This window comes from Callorhinus ursinus, unplaced genomic scaffold (assembly GCF_003265705.2).
Source record: "Callorhinus ursinus isolate GAN/ISIS: 27379988/994484 unplaced genomic scaffold, GSC_fseal_2.0 scaffold34, whole genome shotgun sequence".
In the NCBI taxonomy this organism is placed as follows: domain Eukaryota; kingdom Metazoa; phylum Chordata; class Mammalia; order Carnivora; family Otariidae; genus Callorhinus; species Callorhinus ursinus.
In genome coordinates, this window is record NW_027397096.1 from 10406494 (window position 1) to 10433022 (window position 26529).

Here is a 26529-nt window from a genome sequence, read left to right on the forward strand (position 1 = left end):
GGAGGTATGGATAGTGCTCAGCACCGAGGCCTGACACAGAGTCTCACTCACTGACTTCTAAGTTGGACTTGTACTGTTTGCATCCTGATATCCCCCCTTGATGTCCTAGGATGTCCCCATGTTATGTGTTATTGGTGGCCTCCTAATGTTCCATCATACAAATGTATGGAATATTAAATCCTAAATCATTTCTTGTGGGTCGTTATGGTTGTTGAGCTGAGGGTCTAGAGAAGGAGGGCCGAATAACCATTTCCTTTCCTTTTTTCCTCAGCCCCCCCTCCCCCGGGGGAAAGGCCACTCCCTGGCCCAGGAGCCCCTCACGTAAAGCTTTGACTAGCTGGCCTCATCACTCGGTACCTCCTGCTAGTCAGGGAGCACCGCATCTTTTTCTTCCTCGGGGTTCCTTTGCTGTGCTGGGAGGACAGCGACTATCATTTGCCCACCACTGTCAGAACTGGACAAGTGACCCAACAGAAACACTCAAGATACACAGGCACACAGGGCAGCAAGAAGTGGAGGGCTTCTTGGTGCTGAGAAAAACAGTGCGGGCAGGGGTGAGACATGGGGGTGCCCAGGGGCTGCAGGCCCTCTTTCTGTTTCTGTTTCTGCTGGAGGAGGATTTCTTGGAGGTGGAGGTGGAGGTGGTCTCTGGGGCAATAGGGTGAGCCCAGCTGAGTGAGCAAGATGCAATCTTTTCCTTACCCTCTCTGCAAGTTCCACCACTTGTGGTGGGACCTGGGAAAAGACCCGAACTTGTGGGAGCCTCAGTTTTGTCATCTGCTAAAGGGGGATAAAAGGGCACCTGCTTGCTGGGGCAGTTGGGACGATTTTATGAAAACATGCCTGTGAAACAGCACACGCCCCCCAGTGAGGTTCTAAGAAGGTAGCCACCACTACTGTTACAAACTCTCCTTCCACCCTTTTCCCAGTGTCTCATTGTCACCAACGCTTTTCCTAAACTTGGGCTCTCCCATGGGACACATTATGAAGAGGCGGGACTTACGCTGGAATTGTGTAAAGAACCACCACAAACCGGGGGCCCTGGTGTTAGGCTCCCTCCCTCCCTCCCTCCCTCCCTCCCCACATCCCTGCTGGAGCAGTGTGTCTAGAAGCCATGGGGAAGTGTGGTGGGGGGTTGGACAGGAAGGACACAGATCCCGGGGTAGCACTTGGAGATTCTCCAGCTTCAAGAACACCACCTTTGTCATCCGTAGAGCTGTTTCGCAAAGGGCCATACCCAGCAGCCTTCCATATCCCCTGAAGACCCAACAAGAGTCAGTGGATTAAATTAAAGCAGCAGAGATTTGAGCAGGATACAAGGAAGGCTCTCTTGACAGCCTGGGAGAACCCGCAGGCGAGGCCGGGGGAAGAAGGCTGTGCTGCCCTATTCCAGGAGGGAAGTCTGCCCTGGGTGAGCGCGGACAGTGGACACCTGTTCTCCAGGGATGCTGGTCCACTGGGTCAGCTGGAGGCAGGAGAGGAGGGTGGGGTACCTCGTCTCGCCGGGTCTAGAATTCACTAATCTAATTTTGGTATGATACCTAAATTTCCTTTAAGCTTAAAGAAAAAATCATCTCTATGAGCTTGAACGTGGCATTCAACAAAGGCCTTCACGGACAGGGGCCCCCACCCTCACCCTCCAAGCTTCCTGAAGGCACGTTTGGGCTAAGAGGCGAAGTTCGAGGTGTGAAACCCAACTGTCGATATAGTCACTCTCAGCAATCAGGCAGAATTAATTGTGTGAACACCATTGATCAAACCACTTAATACTTACAGGGCCCGAGAAGGAGCTGGAATGTAATTTCATTACCAACCTGCTCACCTCTAATGAAACTCCTAATAACTCCCTAATTTTTCTTTCAGATAAGGACTGAAAGGTGGAAATGGGGGGAGCAAGGTTGGGGGGGAGGGACATGGAAACTTATTTTCTCTTCTGTGCTTGACTCCATCTAGAGAGATCCAAGCGAAATACCTAGTCGCAGGAGCATCTTGTCAAAAGTCACTTCAAAAGGCTGTGGTCAACCCTGAGGTTCAGGCCTGGGCTGGGGTGGAGGAGGGGTACAGAGAACCCCAAACAGCAAGTGAGGTTAACAAAAATCAATTCTAATTTGCCCGAGAGTGATTATTCAGTGATTTAAGGGCAGACGATACCTTTTCAGGCTGAGACAAAACACACGTGGGTTCTCTGGACCCACAGCATGGGGTGGGGGTGGGGTGCCAGCAAAAGTCGTCACAGGTTCCAAACGTCAGAGGATAAAAATTGTGAGAGCTGGTCGGGAATGGTCACCAGGTAGTATGATCCCAAGGTAGTATGAATCCGGGCTCAAGTCCCGCGTGCGCAGAAGCAAGTTCCCTTTCAGGGCCCTGCGTACACAGACGTGAGCACACACTGCATGCCCACGTGCATGCACATATAGACATGGGCCATACAAGGCCCATGAAGACAGAAACATGGTCATGACTGCTCTTTTCTCCTGTGCCTCATACTGCATTTGAAATGGGGCAAGCACTCAATAGATAGAGGGAGGGGCGCCTGGGTGGCTCAGCTCATTGAGTGTCCGACACTTTTGGTTTCGGCTCAGGTCATGATCTCACCGTTGTGAGATTGAGCCCCGTGTCAGGCTCTGTGCTGAGCTGAACGTAGAGTCTGCTTGGGATTCTCTCTCTCTCCTCTCCCTCTGCCCTTCCCTCCCTGCTCATGCTCTCTCGCTCTCTCAAAAAAACAAAAAAATATTTAGAAAACATGCACAAATAGCACAAGCATGTACACATGCATGACCTGCGTACACACAAGGGCACGCACAGTCTCCCACCCTTTCGTTCTCTGGGAGGGCAGGAACCGCTGCTCTTATTTGCCATCTTAGCTCTGGCATATAGCCCTGGCACTTGGAAATGTCCGGATCAAGAAGAGGCCCTCTTGGTGCTGAGAAATCCACTTCTTCTGGCACAGCTCATCTACTCCCATGGTTGGATCATCCCTTAATCCAAAGCCTTGCTCAAGAAGACCCTCTTCTTCCGGGAGGCCTTTCCTGCTCTGTTGTGTTCTCAAGGAGTGCCCACTCACCCGCAGGATAGCTATTTACTCTGGATGCTATGAACACCTCCCTCATCAGACTTCTGTCTTCCCAGACCACCCCCTGCTCCCCGCTCTACATCAGACCAGGAACTTCTTGCGTGAAGGGGTCCTCTCTCCCATCAGAGTGGGAGCTGCTGGACTGCACTTCGCTCCCCCATCAGACTGGACATTTTCCTGCTGCTCTGAGCCCCAGAGGGGACAAATCTTCCTCCCTAGATTTTGGAAGCGGTCCCTCCATTTGTTCACACTAGTGACATGACCCCTCCTTTTTGTTTGGCTCTCTGCTGGGCCCCCTAAAGCCCCCCAGTGCCCAACAGATTCCAGAAGGCATGCCCCGCCTGTGCTCAGGTTCTAGGGTTGAGCTCCCAGGGTGGGTATGTAGGCAGATGCGGGGTGGACAGCATAAACGACTGGCCTGGAGGGGTATCCGGGCGTGGGGTGCGGGTGGGTCCTGCCTTCCCAGTCTGAGCCAGTCCAGGTGGTAAAATCCAGGTTTCTATGACCCAGCCCCCGTGCTCACCATGCTCTGCCCAGGACTCCTCGCAGCCCACCTGAGCCCCTAGACTTTCTTGGCCTTTGTGGGGCAGGGATGGAGGCGAGGCATTCCGCCCCCCATCCCGGGCTTCACCCCTAATCTCTGGCCCTGGCTCTCTTTACCTGGCTTCTGAGGTCTGGGAAGGAGGGAAGGAGGGAGGGAGGGGCAGGGTGAGAGGTAGGGGCAGTGAGGGTAGTTATTTACAAAGCCTGTGCCCTGGGGACCCTTGTCCTGGACAACAATTACAGCCCCTTAATTAACTGAAGTGCAGTCTGCCTGTCGGTGGAGGCATGTCCCCCACTGGCGTTGGCTACGCCCGCCGCTGTCTAGTACTGGTTAATGAATATAAATCAGATAGTTTATAGTTAGCAAGCAGGGAACAGGCTGGCAAGGGCCTGAACTCCAATGTGGAATGCCCGAGGATAGGAACATGCCCTCCACGACAGAGGCCAGGGCACCCGTGGGGGCAGCACAGGCTGGGGCGGGGGCGGGGTAAGCCTGAGCAGCCGACTCTCGGGCTCTGCGTGCGTGCACAGGTGCATGTGCAGCCTGTGAACGTAAGGAACACCCAGCACAGGCACTGTTTGCACACGCAATGCTGTGTACGCACAGCAGTGAATCCCACCAGCATGGCCCACGCCCTCTACAAGACATGGAAACACTGAAGAAGCCCAGCCCCCCAGGAAACCAGATGCCAGAGCCTGGGCCCACTGACCCCTGTCAAAGCCAGATCCAATCCGGTCCCCAGGCCAGCTTCCCCTGATTCTGTGGGGGGGGATTCAGCACAGGCCCAGGCTTTTGTTGACCCAGTTTCCCCTCCCAGGGCTGGAGTTGCTGGGCGGATTGCACCTAGCAGGGGCTGCGGTGGGGTCACCGTGGCTATAGAACCCTGACTCTAGGCAGAGAGGCTTCTAGAATGTGTGTGGGGGCTTTCCCCAAGGCCTTCACAGCTGCAGAGGAAGTAGACTGACATGGTCCTAGTCCAGGGCTGGGCCTGGTTCATGGGCAGTGATGTGTGCACCGGGCTCTGCACTTAGAAGCTTTAATGGCTTGATGCTTTTCTGTCGCCATCTTGGAAGGCTTCAAAATTTTGAACAAGGGGCTCTGCATTTTCCTTTTGCACTAGGCACCCCAAATGATGTGGCAGGTCCTGTTCTGGCCATTGATCTAGAGCCAGGGGGACAAGGCTGTGTACAAAGTGTTAAGTGTGGGGCTCTGGACAGAGCTCTAGTGATAGGGTTCGCTTATGGAAAGTACACTTTACCCGGACCTGGGGCTCTGTCCTGCTGTCTTTGTCACCTGGGCAAGTCACCTTACTTCTCTGGGTCCCAAGTTCAGGCTTCCAAGGAGATGACCTCTTAGCTCCTTTCTAGCTCAGCCACTTCTCCCTGGGGAAGAGGCCAAACCTCCTTGGAATCTTGGTGCGTGCACACATGCACACACACAGCCCAGGTGGAACCTCAACATGGAGCTATAGTATTGCCTCTGGAGAGATGGAATGGGGTGCATCTCCAGGCCTAGGCAAGTCTCCACAAGCTGCTTCTAAAATCCAGAGACCAGCCAACACCCTTCCCGGGCTTGGTTTACTTCTCTCCTAGGGGGTGGGGGACTCTGGCTGCAGTGGGTGGTGGTGGTTATGGCCTGGGGAGGGGGACAGATAAAGTAATTGGCATCCAGGGCTGGATGACACCCTCCCGCGTTCCGCCTGGCTGGTCAAGGCTGGGAGGGGCGACAATTATTTACTCCTCCTGGGCTCCCCTGCCGGGAGAGCTATGGGGAGGAACAAGCTGATCTGCAGGTTCTGGAGACAAAGGAAAATGATCCTATGACCGCAGCATGTGGGGAGGGGGGGGGGAGGTGGCGCAGGGACTGGAGAGCTCAGGGTGACATGGGGCCAGGGTGGCCAGGGCTGCGGGCAGTGGCCGTGCAGAGGGTACACGAGCCGACGGTCCTGGGCCAGAGCGCCCACAGAGCCAAGGCGACGGGAGGAAAGGGGGCCTGCCTCCCCTGGGGCCCCACCCTCTTCGCCCTTGCCCTTGAGTTGGGTTCTAGTGCCCCACCCCACCCTGCGGGGTAGGCTGCCTCTCCTGGGGGCTGCAGGTCAGGCGGGGAGGCTCTCACATCCCCTGTTGGCGAGCCTTGCAACCTGCTAGTCTGGGGGTAGAGCTGTAAGGGTATCCCCGGCTTCTGCCCTGTCCAACAGCCCAGTAGAGGGGCAGCTGCTTGTCCAGATTGCTTTCTTTTTTGTCCAAGGGAGCCAAATGGGGAGGTAGGGCGTGGTACTCAGCTGTGCCAGGGCCTCACGCTTTCACAGAAGCCTCTCTAATCCTGGCTAAGCTACTGTCAACACACCCATTCCACAGATGGAAAAGTGGAGTTCTGCAGCGGCATGGACGGTGGTAAAGCTCAAGTGACTTCTCCCTGATTCCCCATTGGGGCCCTCGAAGGAAGTCAGCACCCCATCAGCCCGAATCCCTCCCCCACACGCACATCACATACACCCAGAGGTGGATAGGAACTCCGGGTCCCCCTCAGACTTGGGAGAGGAGAGCCTCCTCCTGGGGGCTCCAGTGTTCTGACAAGGGTCCCCCAAACAACGTGTCCTAATAAACCCTTTCATGGGCAGGGACCATCGGCTGATCTTCACATCCCCTGAGGTGAGGAAGACAGGGAAGGTGTCAGGAAGAGAATTCACAAAGACTGAAACCAGAGAAGGTGCCAAAAGAGGTTTGCGCTGTGACTCATCTGGAGTTGAAATCCATCTTGACTCCTGGCCCAGAGCACCCATACACATACCTGGCACTCAAATGATGCCTCATCCTAGGAAACTGGGCTCCCAGAGTTGGGGTGGGGTGGGCAGAGGGAGGAGGAGGAATTGTTTTGTTTTGTCTGGAATCCGACCAGGCTCTCCCACCCCTGACAGACTTGGTGCTCAATTGGGGGCATCACATAAAATGAATCTCTAAGATGGTCTCCTATGCCAAGGACTCTGTGATCTTAGGGGAAGCTTCCCAAGGGAGGCAAAACCAAGGGATGCTCTGAACAGGGCAAGAAGGACCAGCCGCCAAGATAGGTGACCTGCGCCCGAGCAGACCAGCCTCTCCCTGCTGCCCAGTCTCAGCAGGCATCAGGAATGGAACAGCCCTTCATTCTGAGGAGAAGTGAGGAATCAGGGGCTCAGGAAACTGGTTTCTGCTAGAGGGTCGCTGATGTCACCGCACTGGGCAGAGAGACGGATGGCAGGGGGAGGTCCTCTCAGCTCACGACTGGCCAAGAACTGCCAGTCAGGGTGCCTTGGACCCTGAATCAGGGCGCACTGGCACCCCTGGCCAGGGGAGAGGGGGAGAAGGCAGCTTTAGTCTGGGGTTTTCCATTCCACTCAGGAGCCGTGGTCAGAGCTCATGTTTTCTGGGGGGCCTCCTCAGACTGGCCCCAACATGGCCCCTACTCACAAATGTGTCCCCCTCACCTCCTCTCCCAGGATTCCTCTAACCAACATGGCACAGAGTCAAGAGAGAGAGGAGCAAAGACACTTTGTCCACTCTTGGGTTGCCAGTTTGAGCTCTAGAAGCCACATTCTCACCTGGGGGGAGGGGATGGATCCTTAGCATCACCCCAGGGGCTTAAAAATAAGGAAGCCTGCTGCAAGTGGGGAGGGGGGTGCTTGGCTGGCTCAGTTAGTAGAGCATGCGACTCTTCATCTCAGGTCATGAGTTCCAGCCCCATGTTGGACCTCGAGCTTACTTAAAAAAAAAAAAAAAAGGAATCCTACGTCTGAGTCCTGTCTCTAAATTCACTGGGTGAACTCCCAGATTCCCTTACCCCCGGGGAAAACCAGTAAACTCGGGTGTCTGTGGGCTATAGGTACTACTGGGCTGGGAGAGAGGGTGGCATGGGTAGGGCTGGGTCTTGTTCTGGGATTCTCTCGAGTTTCCTCAGGCTAGTCCCTTTCCCCTGGACTCTCCAGCTCAGCCATGCTCCAACTTGGAGAAAGCTCCATGACCTCTAGTGGCCCTCAGTTTGCCCCCCTTGTGCTCCCCCTGCAAAGGATATTGGGAGACAGAGATAATCTGGGTGTAAAACTTGGCCAACAGGCCCTGGTTTATTATTAATTATTTTTCATGACCAAGCTAAGCATGCGCTTATACGTGATTACAGAGAGGGAGGTCCTTTGGCAGCCCCCGTGTAGGCCCAGTATGTTTTATTTGTCTCCCCACTTGCCAGATATGATAAAAACCTCCGCCAGCCCAGCCCACGCTGGGGAATGTGTGTTTGGAGAGAGGCAAGGAAAGCGAGCGAAAGGTTGACTGCTTCCCACCCGCTCCCCCCCTTAGCGTGGGTGACACCGGCGAGAAGTGAGCAGCTGACCCGGGTTTGAATTTAGAGTGTTCATTAATACGATATTATGCCATATGCTCTCGCACACTGTCTCCCTCTAATGCAGCCACCAATTTGCTGAGCAGCCCTAATTAGTAATGGTATAATGAGAGTATTCAGAGGGTAATGTGGTGGGTGGGGATGAGAGTGATGGGGTTGCTCCTGGCCCGTGGGGGAGGGACCGGAGTCGGCTGCAGAGGGTTGCGGCTGGGGGCTCCGGGTCCACGGCAGGGGTCATCTGGACCCAGGGCTGGCTGAGGCCCAGGAGGCAAGGTGCCTTCCTCCCCATTGCCCTTAACTCCAATTCCTTAGGAAGGAGGTTCAAGGTTGTGGAGTGGCATGGCAGCAGGGAGAAGAGAGAGTCCCCGGGTGAAGGAGGGAACGAGTGGTCCTTTGTTTTCTGGCTGGAGGTAGATGCTAGAGGAACCGTAATGGTGGTACTGTGTGGGGGAGGGGGGAGGCGGGGGGGGTGTGTGGGTTGGTGCGTGTGCCAGGCACTCTGCTCACCCCTCAGAACCGCCCTGCCGGGTCACGTGACCGACACCATTTTTCAGATGGGGAAACTGAGGCCCAGAGAGGTTCAGAGATCACCGCTGGTGAAGGAGCGGAGGACTGGCAGCCGGGACGATCAGACTCCAGCACGGGAGCAGCTCGGCTGACCGTCCCTGTGGGGGATGCCGTGGTCAAGGCCGAGGGAAGAACACGGTGGAGGGGTTAGGGACGGAGGGGCTGAGGATGGGCATGGCACAGGAGAGACTGGCTGCTCATGTTCCTTGTTCTGCCCTACTGCTCAGTGTTTTATCTGTACCCTCCTTCCTTGCCCAGCCTCAGGCCCTGGGATGAGATCATTTGCAGGATCCTAGTGGAGAAGCTCCTACATAGGACGACCAGGACAGACTCCCCACCTTCGGCCATTGCCATGCTAGTGGAACTTTCAGGCTGAGCAACGTGAGCCTCTGAGCTTCTGGCAAAGTCTGCCCTGGCCAGAGGTAAACTCGAAGAAAGAGCTGGGAGCTCCAGGCAGCGTGAGGTACCTGTACCCCAGATTCGGGCCTGCCCCGCACTGCTCTGAGCCTCCCAATGCCAACGGTGTCTTCAGGAGCAGGTGGGTGAGCCCTGGGATCTGCATCTTTGAGACACCCTTCCCAGTGCCAGTGTCTCCCCCCTCAACCCCTCCCAGGGCCTCTCCTTCCCAGGCACGGCTGGGCAGCACTCCCTCCCTGGGTGATCACAGCTCTCCCGCAAAACCACGCTCAGGAGATGAAATATTCATCACGTACATATTGGCTCCTCCAGCAGCTTTTAGGGAAAGCAAATGAGACTGACTCCAGGAAGGAAATGAGTGTGAGGCACGGGCAGGGGGCTGGGGGGGCACAATGGTGAGGACAAGGGGGGGCACCTCCTTGCTTCAGCCTCTCTTGGATCCAGCTTCTGGTAGCAGGCTGCACCTTCTATTCCTGGGGTCCTCTCCCTGCCATACCCCTGCCCCCAAGCACCCTTACCTCTTCACCAGTCCCAGAGCCCCCACCTCTCCTCCTAGAAGATGAGAGTTCACAGTTTCACTTTCTAACACATCTGGGCAGCGCAACAAAGCACGGATCTATCTCACCACCAGCCGCTCCTAGCCGGGCGCTGGGCCTGCAGGGCAGCAAGGTTCCTGCCATCACGGAGCACACGGATGTAGAAGGCTATTTCACGTGGTGTAGGAGGAAAATAAAAAGCCTATTTTAGTTTGGTTGGGCAAGGAAGGCCTCCGTGAGAAGGTGACATTACTGCTGAGATCTGGCTGATGAGGAGGAACTTTCCAGGCCAAGAGAATGGCAAGTTTAAAGGCCCAGAGGTAGGAATGAGCTTAGAGTGTCCAGGAAGCAGCCAGAAGGTCAGTGTGGCTCCAACTCAGCAGGGAGTGAGCCTGGAGAGGGTCACAGGGGCCTCCTGGGCCACAGAGACCTTGGGGGTTATTCTAAGAAGGCAGAAAGAGCACTGGATTTGGAGCCAAGAGCCGGGGTGTGAGGCCTGAGCAGGTAACTTAGTCTTCTAGCCTCACCTTCCTTATCTGTGAAATGGGCACAAGAAAGTCCGCTCACAGGGCAGCTATAAGGGTTAAATAACAACACATGCATGAAAGCGTGTTACTCCTTAATGTTAGTATCATAACGTTCCCCTCTGCCTATCCCTGGGTGAGCCCCCAAAGGTCCGCCTGGACAATACTGATGCTCAGAACCTTGGAAACCTGGCGTGAAGGTCATTCAGTGAGTATTTACTGAGCAACTACTGTATGCCTGGCAGCTATCCTTGGTGCCAGGATGTAGCCGTGAACGTGACAGACTCAGTCTGCACTGAAGAGAGCTGGACCAGCCCAGTTCATAGACAGAGGATGGCAGAGTCAAGGCCACATAGTGCCCAACTGTGAGGATGAGAGCCAAGGTCCCCTGACGGCGGTCCAACGTCCTCCCCGGGATTCAGACAATGGGCCGCCCTTCCCTCCGCTAGCTGACAGGTTCTCCCACCCCAGAGCCAGTTTGGGAGGGAATGTGGGGCCCTCTGTGCAGTGGCTCTGTTTGGAATGAGGAGTTCTCCTTCTGAAGGGGAATCAGGAAGCTTTCTCGAGTGGCTGGGATGAGCCTTGCAGGATAGACTGGATTTGGCCATGAGGAATGCAGGGACGTTGGCAGAAGGGATCATAAAGGACCGGAGACTGGAAATCGTGGGATGCGTACGTTAAAAGCAGAGGTGGGTCTGTAAGAGAGCTAAGAGGGGCAGGGCCGGATGGACTTGGAGGAGCGCTTGATGCCCTTTCCCCCACCCCGGCGGCAGGGAGCCATGGGAGCCGGAGAGTGGCACTCCCAGGACTGCTCTGTAGAAAGCTCTAGCAGCTCTGTGCTGACAGCATCGGAGGGGGAAACGGAGGCAGGGAGATCTGTGAGCAGACTACTGCAGTGGTCCAGGTAAGCATGAATGAGGGACCCTGCTGGAGCGCTGGTGGAGGCAGAGAAGTAAAAGGAACCGTCTGAGAGACTATAGAGAAGGATGCAGGAGCTGGCCCCTGACAGAGTGTGGGGAGCAGTAGGGAGGGAGGAGACAAAGAGCTCTCAGAAGACGGGAGATTTCGCTGTACTTTATTGATTCCACGAACATTTCCTGAGCACCTGCAGAGGGTCAGGCCCTGTGCCATTCAGGCAGGAAATTGGGCAAAATTGTGCAAAACTCAAAGTCTCATGATTTGTGCTCTTGTTGGGATGGGGGATGGGAACATGGGGGCAAGGGGTCGTCAGGTTCTGGTGGCCCTCTCAAAGCCTCCATTTTGCTCTCTGTAAAATGGAGGCATTTCAAAGGATGACTCTTCCCCCGCCCCCTCCCAAAAGAGCTCCCAGGGGCAGGAAAACACCATCTGGGGGCTTCAGGAAGCTGCTTCTGGAGAGATACTCCAGAATTTTGGTCATTCAAGCATGTGGAAATGAGGAGGGTATGGGGAAAGGAGATGGGCTCTCCTGTGAGGCTGGGGAGGCAGACCCATGTGGGGAAGTGTGGAGACCTGTCAGGACTGTGTTCCCCTCAGAGCTGTGGGAATGGGGTCCCAGGGCCTCCTACTTCCCATCTGAGGAAAGAGGCTCTTCGGGAGCAGGGACTGGGGCTTCCTTCAACAATGGCAGCTGCTGATGCTTCCCCGAGTCCTCAGCTAGTAGCTTTACATGCATACTGGTAGTATCCCCATTTTCCAGATGAGGACACTGAGACCCCAGATTTCTGAGACCATTCACAGAGCCAGAAGTGGCTGCCTGACTCCCACATCCAGCACTTAAGCTCTTCTCCGATCCCTTCTTCTGATAACTCACCCAGGGCCTGGAGCCCACCCTCTACCAGCGGCCCTCCCCATCCCACGGCAGGGTAGGGGCAGCGGAATCCAGAAACATCCCAGAAGAGGACTGGGAAGGAGAGGTCAAATTTGGACAAATTTGATTCCCAGTGGCCATACTGGATTCCTTGGACATTGCCAAGATGGGGGAGGGAAAGGCATTACCACAGAGTCTTTGCACCAGCAAAGGTGAGGTGGTCCCTATAATGTTCCTGTGCTGGAGCTGGGGGGCTGAGCCCTGGGGCCCCCTTTGTCCCAATCCCATTACCAGTTTTCCAGGAAGTTTGGAGTCTCCCCCTGCCCTCCCCCACCCACCAGGGTGAAGGTTTGTGGGGAATGTTCTCCCGCAGAACTCGGCACGAAATAAATTCCATTCTTACTCTGCAAATGACACTGCACATAAATATTCAGTAAATTAGCAGCACGCTTTTATAGATTTATCAGTCATTGCAGGCACAAAATGACAGGCAATGTTGTAGCTGAAATATTAATGCTGACAAATTAATGATTTCTGAGTAAATGATGTCATTTTTGCACCGTTTCATTAAAATTTACTCACTTCTGCTTCATTTCTGGACCTAAAAAAAATTAAAATCATTTCTTTCTCTCTTTCTTCTTTCTTTTTAGTGTGGGATCGGTTCCCAAACCTGAGAGGGACATAAATTTTCCCCAGCAGCACCCCGGAAATGGAGGTGGGGAGCAGGGCAGGGCTAGCCTCCCCTCCCGCTGGCTTCGGGAAGGGACTAGGGAGAGACCTCCTGGGTCCCAGAGCCAGTTCCTGGGCCTCTGCCCTTAGTCTAGCTGAATGGAGCACAGGAAAGTGTTTTCTCTGGGTCAAGCCTGGAATGAGGGTGGGAGCCCTAGGAGAGAGTGGGGAGGGATCTTGGGGGGGGCGGCCGTGAGGGCAAAAGGAGTAAGACGAAGTCATTACCCAATCCCCTTTGGAAACTGAGGGCCTCCATTGCCCTCCACCCCATCTCACATGGCCTCCTCTCTTGCAATAAATTTGGGGAATAACTAATTCCCGGGACGTTTGTAGTAGAAAATAGCCACTGTGTAAATATGCCTGACCCACCCCTCACCAAGGCTCTTGGGATAGACAGATCTGAGTCCAAACCCTGGCCAGATCACTTATGCGCAGCGTGACCTTGGGCTAGTATCCTTGCCTCTCTGAGCCTCAGTTTCCTTTTCTCTGCTCCTCGCTGCGCTGGGTTCTTGGGAAGATTAAATGGGATGGCGTGTACGAGGCCCGGCACAGGGACGGGGAGAGGGGCTGCGGGGACAGCAGCAGCGCGGCTCCAGGGTGACCTTGCCTGGCCCTGCGGGGGGTGGGAGCCCGAGGACGCGGCCAAATGCAAACAAACCCGCGGCGGGCGGCGCAGCGGGAGCGGAGGGCGGCGAGGCCGGCGAGGCCGGGCGGACACAAAGGACCGCGAGGGAGGCGAGCGCGCGGGCACCGCAGCCGGGCCGAGCCTATCGGGCAATCTCCGGGCTAATTCGTGTCGGGGCCGGTCTCCTATCTCCTGCCCGGCTCCCCAGCCGCTGATAAAATTGAAGTGGAAATGAAGTTGGATGCTCTGGAGGATCCGCGCCGCCGGGGTGGGGGTGGCGCTCTCCGCCCGGGGAAGCTGCTCCCTGGGCGGCCGCCCTTGGCGCTGCCCTTGGCCAGGCCGGACGGATGGGGACACCGGGCGAGGGGGGAGGGACGCCCCCGCGGAGGCCCTTAACCAGCGGCTACCGACCCTGTCCTGTCCTGGTTACCATTTACCCAGCAACGGTAGTAGGGTAGAAATAACACGCACGTTTATGCAGTGCTTATTATGTGCCAGGCTCAATGCCAGGTGCTTAAAAGGAGGTATTCTCATACTCAGCACCACCCCTCCCCCCTCGAGCTGGCTCGAGGGGTCCTCCCCATTTTCACGGGTGCACACACGGAGGCCCCGAGAGTCGCAGCTGGCCCAGGGACCGCTACCAGAGTGGCGGGATTCCCACCCAGGCATGGACACGCGGCAGCCAGGAGCGCTCCGCACCACCTCACCGGACCTTCACTTAGCAGCGCCCCAAGTCGCTGACAACCTACAGAAGCAGGCCAGAGGCGGGGTGCTCGCACCTGTGCATACCTGTTATGAGGCAGGCCTTCTGGCCATGAGCCTTGACGCTATCGGCCCCTGGGTGAGGCAGCCGGGCTGAGGCCGGGGCCAAGGAATCCAGTATGGCCCCTGGGAATCAGGGAATGTGGTGTGCTGGCCTCCCGAGTTGTCTTTCTGACCCCAAAGCAGCTCCGGATGAAGTCTATGTTGCACTGGACTTTTTGGGAAGGGGGGGTGGAGGGGAGCAGCCTGCAGGTAGTAATTGGTTTTTGTAGTAACTCGGTTATTAGTCATTTATGTTCATTCCTATATTATTTACTTATGACTTGGCCCTGCCTACCTCCCACCCCCCCCCCCCACCACAGCCTGCCTGCCTCCACCTCTCTCTGGCTCCAGCCAGGCGGCAGCTTTGGGCTTTCAATGCCTTCAGAGCCCCAGCTCCCTTCTCTCCTAAGGCCTTCACACATTCCCTTCCCTAAATTTGGAATGCTCTTCTCCTGGGCAACTTTTTCACCTTTCCAGTCTTATGATCTTTAAATAATCCTTTTAATAGTATTGATATACACTGATAGACCAAAAGGTACCCACTGTATTTTTTTTAAGATTCACTTATTTATTTGAGCGGGAGGGGCAGAGGGAGAGGGAGAGAGAGAGTCTTTTTTTTTTTTTTTTTTAAGATTTTATATATTTATTTGACAGAGGGAGAGCACAAGCAGGGGGAGCAGGCAGAGGGAGAAGCAGGCTCTCTGCTGAGCAGCAGGGAGCCGACACAGGGCCCTGGGATCATGACCTGAGCCGAAGGCAGACCCTTAACCAACTGAGCCACCCAGGCGCCCTAGGGAGAGAGAGTCTTAAGCACACTCGGCGCTGAGCGCGGTGGACTCGGTGCTCAATCTCGTGACCCTGAGATCACAGCCTGAGCTGAAACCAAGAGTCAGATGCCTAACTCATTGCACCACCCAGGCGCCCCTATACACTGTATTTTTTTTAATTGGATGCGGAACTGTGCCCCACCTTGAGCAACCAGCATGGGCTGCAGTGGCTCTGAGCTCCCAGCCCTGCGGTTTGGTGCCCCTGGGGCAGTGGGGTGGACCCTTCCTGTAGTCCACAAAGGACAAGAATCCAACTCCACAAAACATCCAAACTAGGTTTTGTATCAGCCTACCTGCCCACCTACTTTAGCTTTCTGGTCCTCAATTTCTGCTTTCATAGTAGCCTCCCATCCAGAGGACATTTGATAATATTCTTTCTCATCTTCATGGCACTTTCTTTTATTTTTTTTAAGATTTTATTTATTTATTTGAGAGAGAGAGAGATTGAGAGATAGAAAGCACGAGAGGGAAGAGGGTCAGAGGGAGAAGCAGGCTCCTGCTGAGCAGGGAGCCCGATGTGGGACTCGATCCCGGGACTCCAGGATCATAACCTGAGCAGAAGGCAGTCGCTTAACCAACTGAGCCACCCAAGTGCATTGCAAAGGAGTTATTTTCCAAAAGGAGTGTACATGAAAGAGCCTCTACCTGGAGCTGGACAACTTGTATCTGAGTCCTGGCTCTGTCATTAGTGTGACCTTGGACAAGTTGCTTCCCCCTCTCTGAATCTCAGTTTCCAACTCTGTAAAAATGGGTATAAAAATAGTAACATCTGCCTCACAGGGTAAGTAGCACAGAGATAGGTAGATAGCAGTGAGATTGTGTGTGTGTGTGTGTGTGTGTGTGTGTGTGTGTGTGTGAGATCTTGACCTCTCATTCCTGGATCCCTGTGATCCAACACAGTGCTGGGCATAGTAGGGGCTCAAAAACTGTCTGTTGAATTATATCCTTTTCATCTTTTGTTAATTTATCAAACCAGTATTTTCTGGGAGAAATATTTTTTAGAGTTTTATAAATTATAGGAACAAAACATTAAATACAACTTTGAGAAGAGAAAAAATTTATCTAGACTCCCACCACAATACGTCGATGCTTATTTTCATTTTTGCTTATTCTTTTCCAGTCTTTGTTTTTATGCCTCAATAGTTTACATTGCTGCAAACGTAGCATGTGTTTAGTGTTTTTTTTCCATTTCACATTATCTCAAACATTTGTATACTTTCTGCATTTTCATAATGATGTTTTTAATGGCACAGAGTAGATGTACAAAATTTATACATTTTTCCAATCACATATGGAACTGTTACCAAAATTGAACATATTTTAGATCACAGAGGAAGTCTCGAAACATTCCAGAGAATCAGCATTATCTAGGACATGTTTTCAGACCACAGTGCGAGAAAATTAGAAAACCACCACAGAAAGAGAGCTAACAAGACCTTCTCTGTCTTGAAACTAAAAGTCCAACTTCTAAATAATTCATGGCTAAAGAGTAAATCAATGAATATTAATTAAATATTTAGAATTAAATGATAGTGAAAGGGTTAATGATTCTGAACCACTATACATTATGTGGGAATTGAACATTTAGGTAAATGGACAGGAGCCAGGGCTTCTGACTGTTGTAGTGAGAGGTTACAGATAGCAAGGGATTAAGGTCAAAATGATCCACCTGGTAATGGTTTAGAGTTGGAGCTATCAGAATGAACTTATATTTAGTTTACTATAAATACAGATGGTTACATATAGAATTTTATATGGATGAGTGTGCATGAGTGGGTTAGTATACACACATATATTTCCTTGTTGGGCCACCTGAGAGGACCTAGAAAGAAGGGCCCCAGTAGGAATGATCACGCCTGGCACCCAGATCTTGGTTTCTAATGCCATTCTTCAAGAAAAGGAAACAGGGTTCCTCGGAGAAAGGGTTGATTCTAGGACAAAATACAGGCAGGAAATATACAAGATGATCCTGGAGCATTTTGTCCTGCCAGAGAGTAAGAAAGTAACCAAATAGGAAACAATTCACATAGATGGAGGAATGTCCGGGAGACACAGGAGCCAACTGAGAGCTCCTAGTGGCCAAACGTGGAACAATTTGAGCGACAAAATAAATAACAGTATTGGATTATAACCCAAAGTAAACAAATATCCATGAGTCCCTACCAATACAAATAAATGACTGAATAAATAAATTAACAGGGAGAATGGACAGATCTCCTGTGCAGAAAAGTTCCAAATAATTTATGTAGATGCTCTGCCCTCCAGGAGGTGGAACTTAATTCCTTAAGCGTGGGCTGGATATGGTGACCTACCTCCAAAGAATACGGAAAGGGAGAAGAAAAGGGTAACTACCCCGGCCAGGTGGTCAAGGTCAACATCAGCAGTGATAAGGCACGTTGATAGTAGGTAGCCTTGGTATGCTGTGATGAGAATGGCCATTTGCCTCAGTGGTCACCCTCTCAAAAACCCATACCACAGTCTAAGTCACAAGAAAAACATCAGACGAATCCCAGTTGAGTAATATTTTACAAAATACCTGACCAATACTCCTTTAAAACTGTCAAGGTCATGAAAAACAAGGAGGACCTGAGAAACAGTCACAGCCAAATGGAGCCTAAGGAGACATGATGATTAATGTAATGTGGTGTCCTGGATGGGATCCCGGAACAGAAAAAGGACATTAGGTCAAGACTAAGGAAATCTGAATAAAGCATGGGCTTCAGTTAATAATCATGTATCAGTATTGGTCCATGGACTGTGACAAATGTACGATACTAATGTAGGATAATGACATAGGGGGATTGGGGTATGGGGTAGATGGGAACTTTCTAGGTACCACCTTCACTATTTTTCCATAAATCTAAAACTATCCTAAAATGAAAAGTTTATTTAAGAATGATAATGAAAGTACTCGGTAAAATTTGTAAGGAACAGGTAAAGCAGTATTTAGAGGGAAATTTATAAACCTCAATGCATATGTCATAGTCATTAGTGCTGTTCACCAGATACTTCTAGTGATTTGGCATATGACAGACTGTGCTTCCTGGTCTCTTTTGGTTACATGGGGCCAATGAATTGTGAGCTAAAGTGGTTTGTGTCACTTCCAGGAGGGAACATTTAATTTTTGGCATAAGATCATCCAGGGATCTTTCTCCACTATTTATTGCAACTGTCGACACTTCAGGTATTGGCTGTTCCACTAGCTGGTGGCCTACAACAAGCATGGCAGAGGCCAGAGACCCTAGCCAACCTGTGATGGACCAGCAGTATGAGAGAGAAGTAAGCCTTTATTATTTTCAACTGTTGGGATTTTTGCTGGTTATTACAGAAGCATAATTTAGTCCATCCTGAGATGGCATGTATTTAAAAATATGTACCAGGTAGGTTGCTTTCAGCTATTAAGTAATAGAAAACCCAGCTCAAATTATCCTAAACTATAAAGGGCATTTATTAGCCCTACAATAAGATGTTCTGATGTGGGATTAGTTAATTCAAAGGCTCAGTGATGTCATCTTTCTGCTCTATCTTCCCTTGTAAGCTTATTGATTGAGCCACCAAGTTTTGGGGTCATTTATAATGCAGCAATAGATAACTAATGAACAGTGTATAAGGACAGGAGACTTGGAGTCATGATAGCCATTTGCCAACATGAAGGGAGCTAACTAACAAGTGAGGATGGTAATTTAAAAAAAAGTGTGACACTGGCCAGGGTTTGTGATGGAGAGGTTAGCTGTCCACCAAAATTTAATTTCCCCTTTTTGCATGGTAATAGAGCAGTAGTCTATAGAGTGGCAGCCCAGCTGGGCACTGAACACCCTCCCGTCCTCTTTGCAGTTAGGTGAAGGTATGAGAATATGTTGTCACCAATGGAACATGAGCAGAAGTGGTATGTCCCCCTTCTGGACTAGGATTCTTAAAGCAGCGGGAGTGTTTTCTCCGTGTTCTTTCTCTGCCCTTCCTCCAGACTGGAACCCAAATGTGGTAGTGACCCAGCTTTCAACAGGGAATGACTAAGCCCCAGGATGGATAAGCATGAGTTCCTGAACGGCTCCGTGGAGCAGAGCTCACACCTTCTTCTATTATGTGCATAAAATAGAAACTTTGTTCTTGAAGTCTTTGTTGGAACTGTTACAGCAGCTTGGTTTTTTTTTTTTTTAATCCTAATTAACACAGGCATAGATAAATCAACCAATAAAACAGAAGAGAGAGCCCAGGAACATATTCGTATCTATATATGGGAACATGGCCTATGTTAGAGATATCACCACTAATCACTAGGGAAAAGAAAGACTATTTAATAATAGAGCAGTGATACATCATTCACAACACGAAAATGTAGATGTTTGAGTGACCCAAATGGAAAAAAAATTAGAGAAAAATATTGTCATAACTTAGGATGGAGAAAGATTTCTCAAACCAGAAAGACACAATAAGAATAATCTATAAAATAAAACATAGATTTATTTAATTGTATGAAAATTACATCTTACCTAGGGCAAAATATACCATAAGCAAGAAAGCAGGCAATTTACTAGGATATTTGCAATACACAATGTATCCATCAGAATGTATAAAGAGCTCCTATATTCTGTAAGAGACAAAGAACCTAACAGAATGGCAAGAAACAGTATAAAGAGTTCACAGAAGAGGATCTTCAAACGGCCACCAAAGCCATGAAAAGAAAACTGAGATACCATTTTTCACCCATCGCATTGGGAACAATTAAGAAGCCTAATAATACAAAGTGTTGGGGAGGATGTGAGGAAAACAATGCTGTTTACATGGCTGGTGGACATGTGAATATTGCCAAAGAGAGCAAACGAGTAGCATCTAGCAACATTGAAAATTGTACCTACTCTATGACCTATTCAGAAAATTCAATTTCCAGGCATGTTCCCTGGAGAAATTCTGGCATATGTATACACAGGATGTCTACTACATTACTATTTACAAGAGGCCAAATATTGGACACAATATAAAAAAATATCTATAGGGGAATGAACTAATGACATACGTTTTGTGATGGGATATTACACAACAGTTTAAGAAGAATGAATTCGATCTACACATATGCATATATGCATTTTAACAGGGAATGACTAAGCCCCAGTACATTTTAAATAATGTACTATTGGGTGGACAGAAACAAGATTCAGAATGATATGGAAAGTATATCACTTATATGCATTTATGAGTACATATGAATGCATATTAACATTTTTTAATGGAAGGAGTCACCCCAGACTCAGAATAATGGTTCCTTCTTGGAGAAAGGGTATAGATAGAACCGGAAATGGCCATTAGAGGGGACTTTACACCTGCAGTGGGTCATTTACTTAAAATAAAAGCAAGAAAATATGACAAAAATATTAAATGTATCAGTCAGGGTCCAATCAGGAGACAGGAACTATACAGGGAAATTTTAATATAAAAAAATTAACCAGTGAAAGGTGGTTAAGTTCTAAGAGGAGTAAATGAGACCTCTAAAGGAACAAACATGGGGAGCAGCTACTATGTCTAGGGCTAAGAGAGAGCTTGGAAACATACTTGGAAAAGGGCCCCCCAATAGGCCTGAGAGAAAGTGCAGCTGTTGACACCCCGGAGAAGGTCACTGCCATGCTTTAACCAGAGCTGGACAACAGAGGGCAGGCTATGGCTGGCTGGCACCTGGCCACAGCGGTGCCAGTGTAACTCACAGGAGGGTGAGCACCACGGGTCTCCCATTTGCTATTGGCAGTTGGGTGCGAGAATGGCACACAGGAACCAGGAAGAGAAGCCCCCCGCCCCTTCTCCCACCATGCCATGCACTAGCCTTCATGCCCTCTCCCCACAAAGCTGAGCACCGTGCCAGTTGATAAGAGACTTCTCTACGTACAGGGTCCAGCTCCAGGATCACAAAGCAGGGCAAAAACTGGTAGATTTGGAGCTGAGAGGCCATATGTGGATAAATGGCATGCTAGTGATGGATAGCAGGAGCATGCACATTGGCTATAGTAATCTTCGTATAGTTCTTCATCGTTTAAGGATCTCAAAATAAAAATATGATTGCCAGTTAACACTTTTTGAACAAAATTTTACCAGTGATGGAATAAATACATCTTCCAAAACACTAGGGAAGAAAGGTAAAGGAGGCAGTGGGGATTAGATCGGAATCTTTGAAAGGAAGAATAAAAACTAACCAAGGAGGTAAAAACCAAGAGACATTTGTTTTCACCAAAGGAATTCTTTCCCTTCTGTCTATCAAGAAGACCAGATCAGTTAAAAAACAAATTCAAAACAAAAACCAAGAAACAATCCCCCGCAAAAAACAAACCAAACCAAACAACCCCCATAATAAAAAATATGTAAATGGTAAAGCCTCCTTATCAAAAAACAAAGACCTAAAGATTGAGTGAAAACTAAAATTATATGCTGCTTATAAGAGATAGCCCTAAAACAAACAGAAAATTTAAGAGTACAAGCTTGAGTTTCTCCCATATTCTATCCTACCCGGTGCCCCTTCTTTCTTTTCTACCCATCAAAACCCTCCTCATAGATAGACATATTCGTTTGTACACACCTGAAGTCTCTCTTGAGGAATAAGCAAGAAGCTGCTCACATTGGTTGCCTCCAGGCAGGAGGGCTGGGTGACCAGGGGATGGGAGTGGGAGGGAGACTTTTCACTGTATACCTTTCTGGACCTTCTGAATTACAGATCATATGTAAATATATTACTTATTTTAAAGAACAAGCCAAAAAAAAAACCCCTAAAAACAAAAACTTATGATCTTTAAGACATAGCTGCCCTATTTCCTCAAAAAATTAAAAATAGAATTACCCTAGGATCCAGCAATTTCACTTCTGGATATATCATCCAAAAATTGAAAGTAGGGTCTCAAAGAGATACTTGCACACCCATGCTCACTCACAGCAGCATATTTCACAATCGCTAAAAATGTGGAAGCACCCTACGTGTCTGTCAACAGATGAAGAGAGAAGCAAAATGTGGTACACCCATACAAGGGAAGATCCTTCAGCCTTAAAAAGGAAGGAAATACGGACACGTGCTACAACACGGATGAACCTGAGGCCATTATGCTGAGTGCAATAAGGCAGTCACAAAAAGACAACATACTGTATAGGAAGTACTTCCAGTGATCGAAGTCCTAGAGACAGAAAGTAGAGGGTGGTTGCCAGGGGCCGGGAGGAGGGCAGAGGAGGAGTCTTTGTTTGATAGGCACGGGGGTTCCGTTTTGCAAGATGCAAAGAGTTCCAGAGATGGTCACAAAATGACACCAGTGTCCTTAATACCACTGAGCTGCACACTGAAACACATTATTAAGATAAATTTCGTGTTATGTGTATTTTACCACAATAAAAAAGAAACTGGGGGTAAAGAGACCTAGCTGCCTCTTTCTGAGAGGCCCTCCATTCCCACCCGCTCCCCACAGAGCTCCCCTTCTCTGACCCCTGTGTCACTCTTATGCAAGTCCAGCTCATCCCTATGTGTGTTGGTCTCCACAGAGTCAGATTCTTGAGGACAGGGGGACAGAGCTCCTGTTTTTGCTTTTTTAGCTCCATAGTCTTGGTGGCAAAGTGCTTAAAGGATACTTGGTGGTATTGCCACATTTTGCTTCCTGGGCTAAGTCTACCTTTGGAGAGCACACTTTATGGTGCTCTGGAAATAGGAACACCACTGACTCGGTATGGTGGAAAAAGGCAGACTTTAGAGTTAACCAACCGGAAGTGGGATGTCAGCTCAGCCACGGGCTGCCGGCCAATGAACACATTGCCCTGAGCCTCAGTTTCCCCCTCAAAAATGGGATAATGATGTGTGATTAAATATAAGGTGGATCATTCTTATCTGTCTTCTACATTGAGATAGCTTCTGGATGGAGGCTTCTTTTCTGCCTACGCTTTTCCCTGTTGCCGTCAAACAGCAGAGAATAGAACTCTGTTAAAGGAACAGAAGGCTCATACTATTTTTTCCCTTTTTATACTTTTTTTTTCTTTTGGGATAATTGTAGACTGACATGCAACTGTAGGAAATAATACTGAGAGGTCTTATGAACCTTTCATCCAGTTTCCCCGGTTTCCCCATACCAATATCTATAGCACCATATCCCAACCAGGAAATTGTTGCTGTTATGATCCATTGACCCTATTCAGATTTCACCAGTTTTGCATGCACGTATATATTTTATAGCCGGAGCCCTTAGTCCTTTTTTTTTTTTTTTGAAGATTTTATTTATTTGAGAGAGAGAAAGCGAGAGCATGGGGGGTGAGGCAAGGAGCAGTGGGACAAGCAGACTCCATGCTGAGTGGGGAGCCTGACACAGGGCTCGAGCCCATGACCCTGCGATCATGACCTGAGCCGAAATCAAGAGTCAGACGCTCAGCCAACTGAGCCACCCAGGTGCCAGGAGTCCTAAGTTCTTTTCAAGGGCTCCTGTTTCAGAAGGACATTTCCCCCATGAATCACTGAGGTTTCTTTCAAACTTTGCAATCTACCCAATCCTACTACCCCTTTATGTTTCTTTCTCTCCCACACATTAAAGGTCCCTTAGAGAGCTGGAACAAGTAACAGGTGCATCAGAGAATTCCCTCCTTGGCTCCACCAGAGCATGTCCCTAGGTCCCTTGGAGGCCCCTGGACTTGGGCAGGGTCCCTGCTCCGGCAGAGACCTCTGAGCAGCAAGTCACTCCTGTCTTTGGACGTGCACGACACCTGCCCCCTCCTGTCGCTCTGTCACTCTGTGCAACTGAAGAGAAGCCACCACACTTTTACGTGACTGAAAGGGACGGGTGGCTTCTGAGAGCCGGATTTAGCACCTGGTGAGTGTGGTCAAGCCCTGCCATTCAGTCTGGACCAATGCCACAGCTCCTGAGTCCCCTTTCTCTCCAAGTGGGGGTTCTCTTTGGAGCTGCAAGTTCCAGCTCTGGGTGCTCTCCTCTTCTAAAGACAACACACGCCCCGGGGGTTTGGGACACACCACAAGAGCACTGGTAGGATCAGCAACCCACAACTTTCACTGCGTTCCCATCAGGCGGATTTGCATACCCTGAAGAATCTTCCCCCACTCAAAGGCCCCCCCTTCCTTCATTCCATGGAGGTCCACTTCTCAGATATGTACTGGGATCCTTTATGGCATCAACGATACTGGTGATCTCATCTCGCTGAGGCTCAGTCTCCCCCTTTGTACAATTGGACCAATAAGCCCTCACAGGGCTCTCTTGGTGCTAAGTAAGATCACCCCTGCAGTGGGCCCACAGCCTTGGTGCTAAGTGCTCAATGAAAAGGGTGGTTAGCTACCACCGTATCTGTCATGCTTCTGCATTCCCGAGTCACCTCCTATGTGTGTCACCCCCCGGGGCTGGATCTGCTACACTCCTCTTACCATATATATCTTTCTCTAGATTAATTGCCCTAAGAGTTGGGGCTCTTCCTTCCAAGGGTGGGAGCAGAAACCAAAACAGGTGGTGTGTAATCAGGGACTTAAAATGACTCAACTGTCCCTTGGCTGCATCCCGTGTTTCCCAGACCATCTAAGCCACTTCCAATTTTATAGGATTAACTTGCTTGCTCAGACTCCCAAGGAAACCCAAGGTCTGTCTGTCTCTCTCTCTCTCTCTCTCTCTCATTCTCTTCCAGGGCCCAGGACAGAATAACTCAGGGCTCCCCCTGGGAAAGGGAAGGATGAATAGTGGCAGGCAGAGCTCAGATCTTGCTTCTTTTCTTCCTGGCCCCTTGCCACCCCCAGTCCCGCCGCCATCCCATGAAACCCGGCACCCCAGGGTGTCCCTGGGGTGGGTGTGGACCCGGCTGGCCCATCTCTCTTTACAGGCAGGCAGGATTTGGCTAATAAGAACCAGCTGTGTTGGTGGTGGGTTTTACTCGCCCCCTCCCCTGCCCTTGCTCTGATAGCTGTGAGAAACTGATGACAACCTGTTTGACCTCTGACCTCCGAACTTGACCCACTGCTAATACCTCCAGCTGCTGATTGCCGGCCGAGCCCTTTGTCTTGGGCTGTTTGGGAGCCAAGACAGACAAATGATTTCTATTTGTCCTCTGGTGCCGCGGATGGAGCTGATCGATAGGAACTGCGAATGATGTCAAGGATTTGTCACCACAGCTTATGAATGACAAAAACGCTCCTCACCACCCCCCACCTCTTCCCCAAAGAAACACCTTTTGGGGGGAAAAGACTGAAAGGCAGAGAAGGCATATCGATTTTTTTTTTCTTTCTTAAGTAGCAGCTCGAGCCACAAAAGAGAGAAAGGCGGCACTTTTCTGTGCTAAAACGCTGCAAAAAGCTTCCCAGAGAACGAGACCGGTGATTAGATCAGCTATTGCACCTAAGTGCCACGGGCCACCACAGACCACAACTGCTCCATTCTGTCTGCTGAGGCCGCTCCGACTCCCCCATCTCCACGTGTCCCGACTGCAGCGAGGGCAGCCGGCTCGCTGGCTTTGTCAACCCCCCCCTGCCCGTCTTCCTCTCCTCATTCTTTCCAGGGTGGGCACCCTGGCCTGGGAGACCGTGCCAGGACCCGGCTCTCCTCATTCAGAGATGATCAGCCTTTGAAACTGGATCTTTATTTGGAAAAGCGAAGGCAGAGGGTGGGGAGGTGGTGGCACAGGATGGGAGACAAGCAGCTTGGGGCAGACCCTCCTCCGACCTCCACGCGGTTTCCGGGGCAGGTTTCAGGGGAGAGTCCAGGGAGGTAGCCCATCCCTCTGGAGAACCAAGAGGTCCCGCAGCCGCCAGCGGGGAAGCAGGGAGGCTCCCACCCCTCAGCACAACATCTGACCTTTTATTGCCAGCCTGCTCTGTGCTGGTGCCGCAGCCCCAGGGTTAGGGAGAGGTGCCTGCCTGACCCTGGGAAGCGGGCCTCTAGTACAGTGGAGTCACCATGAAAGGGCTTTGAGATGAATGCTGGGCAGGGAGAGCAGGAAGTAGGAAGACTTCCCCCCCACTGGGGCTGGGGGAGAAGTAGAATTTGGGGACTTCCTAGAACAGGGAACCTCCTTGCTGAGTTTGGACAGATGAGCAGCCATAGAAGGCAGGCTGCTGCGTTCCAGCTGTGAAGACCGAGGACATCCTAGCAGCTGGGGGTGGAATCTTCAGGCGATGCCCAATGGGAGGCCAACTTTGTGTGGGAGCCTCCAGAGCGAGCAGCTTTCACAGTAATGACTCAGAGACTCAGTTTTTTCATCTGTCATCTGGAATCGGCCTCACGGGGTTGCTGAGAGTATTACACGGGCTAATCCACGGCAGGTGTATATACTGTCTTGCAGTACGTGATGGCTGGTCTTGATTGACTATTTTTTTAAAGTTATTATTTGAAGATTTGCTTCCAATCTGGGTATTCTACAGTCAAGTGGATCGAATGAGGATATAGACACCCCCTGTCTGCGACATACCCTAACTAGAGCCAGGATCTGGGTAAAGTGGGGAAACCAAGGAAAGGGGCTCTGGCAGGACAAGGTCTCTGGCCAAGAGTGGGGCATAGCTCCGGAGAACACCAGAGTGACCTCTCTCCCCAAGCACGGGCCCTGGACCTAAACAGCAAGGAAAGTCTGTTGTTGGGTAGGGCTTGGACAGAGTAGCTACACAAATGCAAGGCAACTTAGGCCCTCACTATTGATGGCATGGACTGTTGCAGTAGCTGCTCACGTGGTTTTGCGACTCTCCCATCCATTATCCACACCATCGTCAGAAATACCTTCCAGTCTCAAAATCT